The following is a 13,522-nucleotide window of genomic DNA, read 5'->3' as shown; positions in this document are numbered from 1 at the left end:
TTAGTTGGCACAGCTTGCAATCATTCATGCAGAGCTGAATGACCCACTCTGGGTCTAAATAAAAGAATATGAGGTGATCAGGATACAGGAGACCATGTCAATACAGCGCCACCTGGTGTTGGAAGAGGAGTGATGGAAAAAGGTGATGGAAGAGTGTCTTCCATCACCCCTTTTAAACCACCAGGTGGCACTGTAACCCTTAAACAGTCTCTTGGATCCCATTCAATGCAATAATATTTGTAAAGCACTTTTCTCTGATATGATTCAAAGCGCATAGATATGACTCAGATCAATACAGATTTGCAGGCTGGAATGTGTTACATAGGAAGCAGTCAGGTGTTCATAAACGCCAGACTAAACAGCTGGGTTTTCAGTTTGGACTTCATGCTTCCAGGGATGGAGATGTCCTGATAGGGTGCGGCAGGGAGTGCCAAAGTGTTGGGGCAGCATGTCAGAAGAATCTGTCTCCAAAGGTTTTGAGGTGGACTCTGGGGGTGACCAAGTTATTAAAGCCTTTTGATCTGAGATTGTGGGGTGTGTGCTGCAGTTGCAAGAAGTCCTTCAGGTATCCAAGGCCCAGATTGTGCAAGAATTTGCATGTCAATAAGCCAATCTTAAACAGAATTCTCCATTTTATCGGTAGCCAGTGGAGTGAGCGAAGGGTTGGTGTTATGTGGCAATAACAGGGTTGGCTTGTTAACAGCTTTGCAGCAGCCTTCTGTACTAATTGCCGACGGTGCAGGTCTTTTGTTTGTAAGGCCTGAATGGAGAACATTGCAATAGTCCAGCCGTGATGTGATGAAGGCATGAACTAGGGTTGGAAAATCTGCTTGAGGTGTTTAATCCTTGCAATTTTCCTTAGGTGAAAGAAGGAATGTTTCAAAACTGTTGAGATTTGATTCCTAAAGTTTAATTCCCCATCAATCAGTATACCCGGACTGCGCACAAAGTCTGAGTTGTTCAGGTCTGAGCTCCCTATCCTTAGTGGTGTTGGCTGAGACTGGAGCTTCAACAAGAACCTCACTTTTGCCCAGTTGTCATTCATCCACTCCTGAAGCTCAGCTACGCACGCGCTTCTTTGTGGGGTAGGGTCTGCGACACCAGGTTTGAATGACAAATATAGCTGGGTGTCATATCATGTGATTGGATATGATTGGGACCTGGAAGACCTGTTGGAAGTTCAGAGCCGCGGGTGTAGGAAGAGAATAAGCCATTCGGAACAAATATATATAACTGCTCCCTACCACCTGCTCATTTGGCTGCACTGGGCAGCCAAACAAGATTTGCCGCAAAGGTTTATATTGCAAAGCAATAACATTGATTAAAGTCTGCACACTCACAAATCCAAAGCAAGTATGATATACTGCAATAAATTCTTGGTGTCACCCGCCCCCTGGTGGCCAGACCGCTCAATGCCTTCCAATCTATTTCAGCACACAGACCATCCGACCTCGAGGATGCAATGAATGAGCTGAAACCACTGGAATTGGGCAGCAGACAGGCTAGAAGGGAGCTTGCGAGCTACAGAAATACGTTACTTACACAATATTTTAGAAAACGGGCTGCAACCATCCCTTTTCCGGAAAAAGGGAAAACTGCTCTAACTATTCTAAATCTGCAAACAAAAAAATGGCAAGAACACTACTTTAGCTTTCAATACAATACTTCAGGGTAGCGGATCTTCAGAAAGGCTAGAATTCTTTCTGTCTGATTGAAGGCAGGGTTGCAGCTGAGACAAAATGAATTAATGAATTTTTATTATAAATGCAATATAAATAATTAATATATACAGAAAATTATTAAAAGTAACAATTATAGAGAAGGGTAGCCCAGGGTAAAATTAACCTCACTGGTGGTGCATTTCTGTCCGGAATTATGAGTCAAAAGCGGTACATTTTTTTGGAGAATTTTAGGCCTCCAATTCTTAAAGGACTTACGAGGTGAAATCTTTAAAAAAGTCAAATACCTGTATGCTCATTTAAGGCACGGAGGACGCCGTCCGCGCCCTCCGTGCCGTTCCACCGGGTCCCCTGCGCTCAATAGCCCCCCGGCCGGGTCCCGACCGCTCGGCCCGGGCTCTCTTGGCTGCACAAAGATGGCCGCATGAGCCGGCCGCGGCTGCGCAGTCCGCTTAGCCGTGAGTGCGGCTGCGCAGCTCGGGGGGTTGGCCCTAGAGCTGCGCAGCCGCATGAGCCAGCAGCGGCTGCGCAGTCTGCTTAGCCGCGGCCGGCTCATGCGGCCATCTTTGTGCAGCCAAGAGAGCCCGACCCGGGCCGAGCGGTCGGGACCCGGCCGGGGGGCTATTGAGCGCAGGGGACCCGGCGGAACGGCACGGAGGGTGCGGACAGCGTCCTCCGTGCCTTAAAGAGACTCCGTAACAAAAATTGCATCCTGTTTTTTATCATCCTACAAGTTCCAAAAGCTATTCTAATGTGTTCTGGCTTACTGCAGCACTTTGTACTATCACAGTCTCTGTAATAAATCAATGTATCTTTCCCTTGTCAGACTTGTCAGCCTGTGTCTGGAAGGCTGCCAAGTTCTTCAGTGTTGTGGTTCTGCTATGCGCTCCCCCCTCAGGGGGGAAAGAAACACACAAATGATCTCTTGAGATTCAAAAGGAAGGCTGTATACAGCCTGCTTGTGTATGGATGTATTTTCTATGTGTGGACATACTGTACATCAACCTACTTCCTGTTTTGGTGGCCATTTTGTTTGTTTATAAACAAACTTTTTAAAACTGTTTTTAACCACTTTTAATGCGGCGGGGAGCGGCAAAATTGTGACAGAGGGGAATAGGAGATGTCCCCTAACGCACTGGTATGTTTACTTTTGTGCGATTTTAACAATACAGATTCTCTTTAAATGAGCATACAGGTATTTGACTTTTTTTAAGATTTCACCTCGTAAGTCCTTTAAGTCATAACTCACCAAAATATATCAGAATAAAAGCCCAGTAGACATTCTGCATAAAAATTAAAGACCAGAACACAACATTTTTGAATTACATTTATGAATAAACTTAAATTGTGTAACTGTACAAACAAGGCAGGCAGAGAGTAGTCAAAATCCAGGCAGAGGATTGGTGCAGGCAGAGAGTAGTCAATATCGAGGCAGAGGTCGGTGCAGGCGGCAGGTACATATATATACAGAGATGGGCAATCAGGTAGGGTGTTGGGTCCACTTTAATTTTTTGCCCACCCCCCGATGATGTCACGCCGCCTGACGGCACAATGCACCACCGCAAACCGCCGCTCGGCCGTCCTGATTGGCCACCGGGGATACCCGGAAGAAGGATCCCGGCGGCCAGTGGGAGAGGCCTGGGTCTCGCTGGCAGCGCCGATTGCGCGCGGGAACAAGAAAAAGCCAGCTCGTTGCGGTTTTATCGCTCTGGGTAAGTAAATCTCAGCCTGAGCTCAGCTTGGGATTACCGGCAGGGAGGTTAAAAAAAAAAAAAAAAAAACTGTAAAAACAAACGGAAATGGATACTTAACCACTTCACCACTGAGGGGTTTTACCCCCTGACCACCAGAGCAATTTTCACCTTTCCGCGCTCCTTCCATTCATTTGTCTATAACTTTATCATTACTTATCACAATGAAATGAACTATATCTTGTTTTTTCCGCCACCAATTAGGCTTTCTTTAGGTGGGACATTATGCCAAGAATTATTTTATTCTAAATGTGTTTTAATGGGAAAATAGGAAAAATGTGGGAAAAAATTATTTTTCAGTTTTCGGCCATTATAGTTTTTAAATAATGCATGCTACTGTAATTAAAACCCATGAAATGTATTTTCCCTTTTGTCCCGGTTATAAAACCGTTTAAATTATGTCCCTATCACAATGTTTGGCGCCAATATTTTACTTGGAAATAAAGGTGCATTTTTTTCAGTTTTGCGTCCATCCCTAATTACAAGCCCATAGTTTATAAAGTAACAGTGTTGTACCCTCCTGACAAATATTTAAAAAGTTCAGTCCCTAAGGTAACTATGTATTTTTTTTTTATTGTAAATTTAAAAAAAAAATGTTATTACAAAAAAAAAAAAAAATGGGGAGTGTGGGAGGTAATGAGTTATTTTTTTGTGTATAACTACTTCATTTGTATTATACAATACACATGCAATATAACGGGGTTTTACCGTATTTTTCGGACTACAAGACGCTCTGGACTATAAGACGCACCTGGGTTTAGAGGACAAAAAACAGGCAAAAAAAAATACTAAACCTGGTGCGTCCATAGTACAGGGACATCTTATGGCCCTCCACCTCCAATTATGTTTCTCTTGTGCCTCATGTGTCCTCCTCTGCCCCCTTGTCCTCTGTTGTCCCCCGTGTCATCCTCTGTCTCCGTGTCCTCTGGTGTTCCCCTGTGTCCATGTCCGTTTGCCCGTCCCTGTGTGCGGTGTCACATCCCTGTGTGCAGTGCCCTACTGTGTCCCCTCCCTGTGTGTGGTGTCCTATCCACGTGCGCGGTGTCCCCCTGTGTCCCATCCATGTGTGCAGTGTCCCCCTGTGTCCCATTCTTGTGTTCAGTGTCCCTCTGTGTCCCATCCATGTGTGCAGTGCCCCCCTGTGCCCTGTCCCTGTGTGTAGTGTCCCACCTATGTGTGCTGTGTCCCATTCTTGTGCGCAGTGTCCCTCTGTGCCCTGTCTCTGTGTGTAGTGTCCCACCCATGTGTGCAGTGTCCCTCTGTGTCCCATCCATGTGTGCAGTGTCCCTCTGTGTCCCATCCATGTGTGCAGTGTCCCCCAGTGCCCTGTCCCTGTGTGTAGTGTCCCATCCTTGTGTGTGGTGTCCCCCTGTGTCCCATCCATGTGTGCAGTGTCCCCCTGTGCCCTGTCCCTGTGTGTAGTGTCCCATCCTTGTGTGTGGTGTCCCCCTGCGTCCCATCCATGTGTGCAGTGTACCTCTGTGTCCCATCCATGTGTGCAGTGTCCCCCTGTGCCCTGTCCCTGTGTGTAGTGTCCCATCCTTGTGTGTGGTGTCCCCCTGTGTCCCATCCATGTGTGTGGTGTCCCCCTTGTGTCACATGCAGGTGTGCTGTGTACCTTTGTGTCCCATCCATGTTTACAATGTCCCATCCATGTGTGTGGTGTCCCCCATATGTCACATGCCTGTGTGTGCCCCGTGTCACATGCCTGTGTGTGGTGTCTTCCTGTGTGTCCCCATCCCTGCATTTAGCGTCCCCCTGTGTCCTGCATACCATAGCTTATCTTCCGACTCCTCAGGTTGATAAGTAGCCATCATCCAATCAGGTGGGGGGCGCTGCCCCCAGACCGCAAATTACAGGGCTCACTGCTTCTGCCGGCAAGAACAGTCAATTCGCCATCAGCTGCTACCCACCACATGCAGCCCTGAAACAGCGTGGAAGAGGCTGGCAGCACTAGGTTAGCGGCGGGTTGCTTGCTAAATCCGCGTGGAAATCTGTGCCGAGTACAGGCGCCGGGTGAAGCTCCGCCCACATCGTGCTTTGATTGGCCCGAATGATCCCGCCCGCGGGACTACCGGGCCCTGTAAGAAGAAGCATGCAGGAGAAGTGAGAGCTGCCATTGGCGGTCTGGGGCAGCGCCCCCCGCCTGATTGGTCCATGGCTACTTCCATCATCTGAGATGCTCGAGTCGAAGTCTGAGGAGAAACCATGGTATGCATGACACGGCGACACGAAACGCAGGGATGGGGATGCATGGACACCGGACATGGGGACATCAGATACACAGACCCCGGATGTAGGGGGACATCAGACGCTGGCGGACATCGGATACACGGACCCCGGACGTAGTGGTACATCAGATGCAGGGACTTCCGAATCAGGACAGAGAAAGGGGACAATGCACATGGGAGTGACATCGGACATTGGGACGCTGCGCATAGGGACACGGGACTCTGCACACATGGGTGGAAAACTGCACACAGGAATGGTGGAGTCAGACACCGGGGAATGGGGGACAAACTGGTCTGTACATTCGGACTATAAGACGCACTGACTTTTCCCCCCCTACTTTTGGGGGAGAAAAAGTGCGTCTTATAGTCCGAAAAATACGGTAAATGAACAATCAACGTTTTTTCTTCAGTGTTCAAATTTCTTCTAGATTGCAGACAGGTACCACAAGAACCACATACAGGACTCCACATCAAAACAAAGGACTGCCTGACACGTGTTTCACGGCCAAAGACCGCTTCCTCAGAGGCACCCAGTACATACACATATCTGTTAAAAAATGCACATATAATATCAATTGTACAATCAATTACACACCAGCCATGGTTATATGTGTGGGTCAGGATACAGGCACAAAAAAAATATAATTGTATCTTACCACTTGTAGATTCATAGGTAAAGTCAAAACGTAATCTGCAAAAATCGTAAGTATCCATGAAATCTCGAGTAGGTCTGTATATACTAAAAAGTACTAGAGCCCAATCACCATAGGAAACACTGTTGTGGCAATATGAATTTAAGGAAATGTGTCCTATACAAAGCAGTATGAAATTAAGGAAATGTGTCCTATACAAAGCAAGATATCACCCAGATACAGAAACCAAATATAAGTGATCCCAATCTATATTGTAAACAGCACAGTGCCGCCGCATATTAGAAATCCACAGAGCATGTGGATATACAAGGTGAAGAGATATCCGCTGAGCAAGTGTATATCAGCTCTATATAGATCTGGACCTCACAAAACAGTTTGTGAGGGCAGTCTATACACCATCATATAACACACATTGTCCAACAGCACTAAAGAGATGAATACAAATAAGTCCCAATCACCAATTACATATATAGAGTGACCCTCAAGTTGTAAGGTTATAGTGGTTAAACAAGCAGGAGATACCCATATACCTCATGCAGTGACTCCATGATATAATCATATAAATACCTGTAAGGAACAGTAGATCTGTTCTCCTAAACGAAACCCTGGGCGCTGAAGCGCATCCATGGAAGATAGGTAACACCCAAAGTGCATCCTCGTGCCCATAAAAAAAGAAGAGTGTCCAATCAGGAGGAACGTATGGCAGGGAGGGCGGGACATGGCTAGAGCATGCCGCTGTGGCCCGCACGCCAGGCGAAGTGGAACGCAGGCGGAAGCAGGTCACTTCTGTCCGGAAGTGTCGTACCGCGTGACGTAGCCAGTACGCATGCGCGTCCGCATATACGCACATAGCGCACTAGGCTGACCTGCGCATTAGAGATGACACATCTCCTCTGCACAGGCATGTTACATTCTGTTGGCACGTACCAAAAGGCCCGCAGAGCGCCATCTACTGTCCTCTAAGAAGAAGACACCCATAGAGAATGGGAATAGGGGCTGAATACAGTGATAAATATTAATAAAAAGCACAACATAGGTTTTTGTGCCACTAGGACCGAAATCTAATACTTATAAATATTATAAGAGTAAATATATACAGATAAAGCAGTGAGTATAATAAACTATTAAGGGATACCCCAAAAAAAAGGGAACCTACTATAGCATGTACAAATAGATAAAGCTTGTCCCCGCAGCACACATATACCGTACATAATAAACAAGTCACATTATATTATGATATTTTTTTATATTACATGGACACAACTGTATTGCGACTAATTTAACTCTATCCCCCGATACTATCTGGACCGGGGATTTTACAAGAACATTTTGTATGATACAAAGTCGTTAAGGCCAGGGTGTTCTCCGGCCGCAAATTTCCATATCCACCTCGCTTCTATTTGATAGAGTTTTTTGTCTATGTTTCCTCCTCTGATATTCGGATGTACTCTATCTAGAACTGCAAATTTAATATATTTTTTATTCCCACCATGAGCTTCTATAAGGTGTTTGGCAATCGCCGATTTCTCACCTTTCTTACCGGTGTCATAAAGGTGCTCATACATCCTTTCCCTAAATTCTCTTTTTGTTTTACCAATATAGAATGCATTACATTTGCACACAGCTATAGATACAACAGCTGTGGTGCCACAGTTCGCATAATGTCTCAATTTAATTGTCGTATCTCTGGATTTAAGTTCTACGTTATGGCCTCTATAGATGTATTGACAATATGGGCACCCACCACATCCATATGTACCCCTGACTTTGCAGGTATCCCCACGAGAGCTACCCTGGTAATGACTGTTGGTAATCTGAGTACCTATTGTTTTAGATCTTCTAAACACAAGTCGGGGGTATTTAGGTACTGATTTGCACAGAGTTTTATCCTGTCTCAACACCGGCCAGAATATATTGAGGGCCTGCCTTATAATTTGATGTTTCCCACAATAGGTAGTGACCATGGATAGAGAAAAATCCTCGTTGTCTTCTCCCCTAATTTGTTTCATTTTTCCTTTATTCCCGTATAGCAATGTCTTTCTATCCTGGGCCAAAGTTCTGTTGTATGCTTTTTTTTAGAGTACCCTCGTAGTGGTCGTTAGTCATAATAACTAAATTCCCACCTTTGTCAGATGATTTGATTGTAAGGTGTTTCATATTTTTAATTTCTTCTAGAGCTTAACTTTCTAGGGGATGCAGATTGGACATACTTTTAGTTTTTTTAGTATTGTTGATGATATCTTCCATAACTACTTTTAAAGCAAGAGAACGGTACATTATCTACAACTTTGTACCGTAAGCCCACAGCTACTAACTCTATTCTTAGGGCAGATAGTGCACATCCCATGAATACTATTAATAGCATCCCCTACTCTCAGTACTTGAGAATAAGAAGGAATTGTACTGATATGACTAGCTTTCAAACAGAGGCCAAACAGATCCACATTAGACTCCTCCAGAGAGGGTACTCTAAAAAAAGCCTCAAAAAAAGCATACAACAGAACTTTGGCCCAGGATAGAAAGACACTGCTATACAGGAATAAAGGAAAAAAGAAACAAATTAGGGGAGAAGACAACGAGGATTTTTCTCTATCCATGGTCACTACCTATTGTGGGGAACATCAAATTATAAGGCAGGTCCTCAATAAATTCTGGCCGGTGTTGAGACAGGATAAAACTCTGTGCAAATCAGTACCTAAATACCCCCGACTTGTGTTTAGAAGATCTAAAACAATAGGTACTCAGATTACCAACAGTCATTACCAGGGTAGCTCTCGTGGGGATACCTGCAAAGTCAGGGGTACATATGGATGTGGTGGGTGCCCATATTGTCAATACATCTATAGAGGCCATAACGTAGAACTTAAAACCAGAGATATGACGATTAAATTGAGACATTATGCGAACTGTGGCACCACAGCTGTTGTATATATAGCTGTGTGCAAATGCAATGCATTCTATATTGGTAAAACAAAAAGAGAATTTAGGGAAAGGATGTATGAGCACCTTTATGACACCGGTAAGAAAGGTGAGAAATCGGCGATTGCCAAACACCTTATAGAAGCTCATGGTGGGAATAAAAAATATATTAAATTTGCAGTTCTAGATAGAGTACATCCGAATATCAGAGGAGGAAACATAGACAAAAAACTCTATCAAATAGAAGCGAGGTGGATATGGAAATTTGCGGCCGGAGAACACCCTGGCCTTAACGACTTTGTATCATACAAAATGTTCTTGTAAAATCCCCGGTCCAGATAGTATCGGGGGATAGAGTTAAATTAGTCGCAATACAGTTGTGTCCATGTAATATAAAAAATATCATAATATAATGTGACTTGTTTATTATGTACGGTATATGTGTGCTGCAGGGACAGGCTTTATCTATTTGTACATGATATAGTAGGTTCCCTTTTTTTGGGGGTATCCCTTAATAGTTTATTATACTCACTGCTTTATCTGTATATATTTACTCTTATAATATTTATAAGTATTAGATTTCGGTCCTAGTGGCACAAAAACCTATGTTGTGCTTTTTATTAATATTTATCACTGTATTCAGCCCCTATTCCCATTCTCTATGGGTGTCTTCTTCTTAGAGGACAGTAGATGGCGCTCTGCGGGCCTTTTGGTACGTGCCAACAGAATGTAACATGCCTGTGCAGAGGAGATGTGTCATCTCTAATGCGCAGGTCAGCCTAGTGCGCTATGTGCGTATATGCGGACGCGCATGCGTACTGGCTACGTCACGCGGTACGACACTTCCGGACAGAAGTGACCTGCTTCCGCCTGCGTTCCACTTCGCCTGGCGTGCGGGCCACAGCGGCATGCTCTAGCCATGTCCCGCCCTCCCTGCCATACGTTCCTCCTGATTGGACACTCTTCTTTTTTATGGGCACGAGGATGCACTTTGGGTGTTACCTATCTTCCATGGATGCGCTTCAGCGTCCAGGGTTTCGTTTAGGAGAACAGATCTACTGTTCCTTACAGGTATTTATATGATTATATCATGGAGTCACTGCATGAGGTATATGTATATATCTCCTGCTTGTTTAACCACTATAACCTTACAACTTGAGGGTCACTCTATATATGTAATTGGTGATTGGGACTTATTTGTATTCATCTCTTTAGTGCTGTTGGACAATGTGTGTTATATGATGGTGTATAGACTGCCCTCACAAACTGTTTTGTGAGGTCCAGATCTATATAGAGCTGATATACACTTGCTCAGCGGATATCTCTTCACCTTGTATATCCACATGCTCTGTGGATTTCTAATATGCGGCACTGTGCTGTTTACAATATAGATTGGGATCACTTATATTTGATTTCTGTATCTGGGTGATATCTTGCTTTGTATAGGACACATTTCCTTAATTTCATACTGCTTTGTATAGGACACATTTCCTTAAATTCATATTGCCACAACAGTGTTTCCTATGGTGATTGGGCTCTAGTACTTTTTAGTATATACAGACCTACTCGAGATTTCATGGATACTTACGATTTTTGCAGATTGCGATTTGACTTTACCTATGAACCAACATTTGGTAAGATACAATTATGATTTTTGTGCCTGTATCTAGAGATGAGCGTAATGACGTAATTACGATTTCGCGAAATTTCGCGTAATTAGTGTAATTACGATTATGGCCGTAAGTACATAATCGTAATGAAGAAGGATTTCGCGAAATTTTGCGTAAGCGTAATTTTTCGCGTAATTTTCGCATTACTGTGGGTATTACGAAATTATTGCGTATGGCCATGCTCCCATGCAGAAAAGTTGACGCATGGATTAATGTTAGGTAGCCGACGACTTTAAGGGTTAATAGCAAAGCCCCCTTAAATGCTAAGAGCCTCAAATTTGGAGAACATATTAAGGAGATCAGGAGGAATAAGAGACATTTTTTTTTTTCAAAAAGACCTTATAGTTTTTGAGAAAATCGATGTTAAAGTTTCAAAGTAAAAATGTATACAGTTAAAAACCCGCCGACTTTAACGGTTAATAGCAAAGCCTGCTTAAAGTTTAGGAACACCAAATTCCTAGGGTATATTAAGGGGATCAGTGGGAATAAGAGGAAATTTTTTTTTTCAAAAAGATCTTATAGTTTTTGAGAAAATCGATTTTTAAGTTTCAAGGGCAAAAATGTCTTTTAAATGCGGAAAATGTCAGTTTTTTTTGCACAGATAACAATAGTGTATTATTTTCATAGATTCCCCCAAGTGGGAAGAGTTTTACTTACTTCGTTCTGAGTGTGGGAAATATAAAAAAAAAACAACGTGGGGTCCCCCCTCCCAGACCTCTTTAACCCCTTGTCCCCCATGCAGGCTGGGATAGCCAGAATGCGGAGCACCAGCCGCGTGGGGCTCCGCACCCCGACTATACCAGCCCGCATGGTCCATGGATTGGGGGGTCTCGGAAGGGGAGGGGCAGCCAAGCTTTCCCCTCCCCCTCCGAGCCCTTGTCCAATCCAAGGACAAGGGGCTCTTCTCCACCTCCGATGGGCGGTGGAGGTGGAGGCCGCGATTTCCTGGGGGGGGGGTTCATGGTGGAATCTGGGAGTCCCCTTTAAAAAGGGGTCCCCCAGATGCCCACCCCCCTCCCAGGAGAAATGAGTATAGAGGTACTTGTACCCCTTACCCATTTCCTTTAAGAGTTAAAAGTAAATAAACACACACATTGTAACTACGCCGCACCCGACGCCACTCGCCGCTCAGCCGCCGCATACGCGTCCGTGCTGCACGGACCCGACAGAGCTCTGAGCTATATAGCTCAGAGCTCTCTAAGCATCTTTGTATTTGGGCTCCAAGGAGCCCCATTGGTCCTTAGCAGACCAATGGGGTTCCTTCTGATTTGAAGGAACCCCATTGGTCTGCTAAGGACCAATGGGACTCCTTGGAGCCTAAATACAAAGATGCTTAGAGAGCTCTGAGCTATATAGCTCAGAGCTCTGTCGGGTCCGTGCAGGATGCTAAGTCCCCGCCGGCTCCGCTGCCCTCCCCGCCTCTCCCACATGTCACCCACATGTGGGTGACAGATGTGGGCGGGGTGGACAGCTGGGGCCAGCGGGGACTTAGCGTCCTGCACGGACGCGTAAGTGTATGCGGGCCAGGGCTGTGGAGTCGGTCCAAAAATCCACCGACTCCGACTCCTCAGTTTAGGATTCCACCGACTCCGACTCCACGACTCCGACTCCTCTAATTTGCATATTACAATTTTGTTGAATAAAAGTATGTAACATGAAATTCGTCTCTTAACTGCCAACGCTTAGGAATTTTACAAGACAACTGAAGTGAGAAGGATATGTAGACTACTATATTTATTCCCTTTAGACTAAAACTAGTCCTTGGTAAGAGTACTTGTAAAAGGTACAAACCGGAACAAAGAACATCTATCAGGCCCTAGGCAATGTAAGTGTGGTTGCATGTAAGAATGATGTGCAGGTACTCTGCAGGGGAATGAGGAGATTGTAAACAGACAACACCTCTGTGTTCAATGTGCACAGCATTCTCAGTGGATTCCCTGCAGCTCTGTGGGGAGTGCATATGTAGAGTATAGTACTACTGTGTAACAAAGTAAACCTGAGACAGATGAAATTAAAGTTTTATACAAACCTGGGGCTTCCTCCAGCCGCCTTCAGGATAATCAGTCCCTCGTTGTCCTCCTCCACCACCTGGATCTTCTGCTATGAGTCCAGGTACTTGAGCCAGTCAGGCGTAGTGCGCATGCACACACTCCGCCGCCAGGAGCATACTACACCTTTGCAGCACTATTGCGCAGGTGCAGAATGTTCCTGACTGTGGGAGCGGCATGCGGCCGGACAGCGCTGACTGGCTGAATTACCAGGACTCATAGCAGAAGATCCGGGTGGTGGAGGACAGTGAGGGACTGATTAGCCTGAAGGGGGCTGGAGGAAGCCCCAGGTATGTATAAAAGTTTACTTTTCATCCGTCTCAGTTACCCTTTAATTTGTAGTCACCAAACCAAATTTTAACCAGCTGAGCGGTCTGGACGAGCTCAGCTCGTCCAACACCGCCAGCGGCTGCCGCTCAGGCCCTGCTGGGCCGATTTTAATGAAATAAAAAGCAGCACACGCAGCCGGCACTTTGCCAGCCGCGTGTGCTGCCTGATCGCCGCCGCTCTGCGGCGATTCGCCGCGAGCAGCGGCGAAAGAGGGTCCCCCCAGCCGCCTGAGCCCAGCGTA

General features: G+C 45.3%; 1 protein-coding gene across 1 annotated transcript in view; it reads right to left on the bottom strand.

Annotated features, from left to right (window-relative positions):
• Positions 1-13,522, bottom strand: part of ZBTB41 (zinc finger and BTB domain containing 41) — an 82,145-nt gene that overhangs the window by 18,175 nt on the left and 50,448 nt on the right. The window lies entirely within an intron of this gene.

This window comes from Hyperolius riggenbachi, chromosome 6 (genome assembly GCF_040937935.1).
Source record: "Hyperolius riggenbachi isolate aHypRig1 chromosome 6, aHypRig1.pri, whole genome shotgun sequence".
NCBI lineage: Eukaryota > Metazoa > Chordata > Amphibia > Anura > Hyperoliidae > Hyperolius > Hyperolius riggenbachi.
Note: the sequence above shows the minus strand (reverse complement) of the source record. Positions and strands in the feature narration are given on the sequence as shown.